At 46.7% G+C, this 1842-nt stretch overlaps 1 non-coding gene across 1 annotated transcript; it reads right to left on the bottom strand.

Annotated features, from left to right (window-relative positions):
• Positions 1-454: 454 nt before the first annotated feature.
• Positions 455-528, bottom strand: TRNAS-CGA (transfer RNA serine (anticodon CGA)). The gene has a single exon. It is a non-coding gene; the product is annotated as a tRNA-Ser (tRNA).
• Positions 529-1842: the final 1314 nt, after the last annotated feature.

Raw genomic sequence — 1842 nt, 5'->3', positions numbered from 1 at the left:
CAAACCCACGACCTCCAAATATCGCGTCCGGTGCTCTCACCAACGGAGCTACGGCGACGGATGTCTAATCTGCTGCTTTCGTGGGTATTTATGTTTTGCGTGTAAGCTAACCTCTAGAGTGTTCACCAGCGCAACGCTCGTCCATAGCGGAGGACGTAGCACGTCCTGTAGTGCAGCAAGTGTGACGTACAACATCATCTAACGGCGAGGGCGGAAACTGTGCGAGAGCCCTCTTATGTTACCTATAGCATCAAGACTGTCAGAACCGAGACCCACGTTACGCTATTAGCAGACAAGGCAAATGAAATGAGGGGCTCGTTTGACTAATATATTAAGGAAGCCAACTGGCACCAAAAGCAAGATGCATAGGGGAATTTTTTCTATTTTTTTAAATTTCTAATGCCGATCAATTGGTTTAAAGAAAATTACTTATAAACGAGCAGAAAAACAACCATGCCGCCGGTGGGATTCGAACCCACGACCTCCGAATATCGCGTCCGGTGCTCTTACCAACTGAGCTACGGCGACGGCTGTCCAGTCTGCTGCTTTCGTGGGTATTTATGTTTTGCGTGTAAGCGAAACTTGAGAGTGTTCACCAGCGCCACCCTCGTCCATAGCTGTGGACGTAGCACGTCCTGTAGTGCAGCAAGTGTGACGTAAAACGTCATCTAACGGCGAGGGCGGAAACTGCGAGAGCCCACTTATACTACCTAGAGCACCAAGAATGCCAGAAATGAGACCCCCAATAAGCTATTAGCAGAGAAGGGAAATGAAATGAGGGGCTGGTTTGACAAACAAATTAAGGAAGCCAACAGTCACCGAAACCAAGATGCATAGGGGAATGTTTTCTATTCTTTTATAAATTTCTAATGCCAATCAGTTGGTTTAAAGAAAATCACTTATAAACGAGGATAAAAAACAACAATGCCGCCGGTGGGATCCATACCCACGACCTCCAAATATCGCGTCCGGTGCTCTCACCAACTGAGCTATGGCGACGGCTGTCTAATCTGCTGCTTTCGTGGCTATTTATGTTTTTCGTGTAAGCTGACCTCTAGAGTGTTCAACAGCGCAACGCTCGTCCATAGCGGTGGACGTAGCACGTCCTGTAGTGCAGCAAGTGTGACGTAAAACGTCATCCAACGGCGAGGGCGGAAACTGTGCGAGAGCCCTCTTATGCTACCTATGGCATCACGGATGCCAGAACCGAGACCCCCGTTAAGCTATTAGCAGACAAGGCAAATGAAATGAGGGGCTCGGTTGACAAACATATTAAGAAAGCCATCAGTCACCGAAACCATGGTGCATAGGGGAATGTTTTCTAATTTTTAAAACTTCTAATGCCAATGAATTGGTTTAAAGAAAATTATAAACGAGCAGAAAAAAGCAACCATGCCGCCGGTGGGATCCAAACCCACGACCTCCGAATATCGCGTCCGCTGCTCTTACCAACTGAGCTACGGCAACGGCTTTCCAATCTGCTGTTTTCGTGGGTATTTATGTTTTGCGTGTAAGCGAACATTGAGAGCGTTCACCAGCGCCACCCTCGTCCATAGCGGTGTACGTAGCACGTCCTATAATACCGCAATTGTGAGGTAGAACGTCATCTAATGGCGAGGGCGGAAACATTGCGAGAGCCCTCTTATACTACCTATAGCATCAAGAATGCCAGAAATGAGACCCCCGTTAAGCTATTAGCAGAGAAGGGAAATGAAATGAGGGGCTGGTTTGACAAACATATTAAGGAAGCCAACAGTCACCGAAACCAAGATGCATAGGGGAATGTTTTCTATTTTTTTAATAACTAATGCCAATCAATTGGTTTAAAGAAAATTACTTGTC

The sequence above is a fragment of the Amblyomma americanum genome, chromosome 1 (genome assembly GCF_052857255.1).
Source record: "Amblyomma americanum isolate KBUSLIRL-KWMA chromosome 1, ASM5285725v1, whole genome shotgun sequence".
In the NCBI taxonomy this organism is placed as follows: Eukaryota; Metazoa; Arthropoda; class Arachnida; order Ixodida; family Ixodidae; genus Amblyomma; species Amblyomma americanum.
The sequence above is the reverse complement of the archived record's forward strand: the minus strand, read 5'-3'. Positions and strand labels throughout refer to the sequence as shown.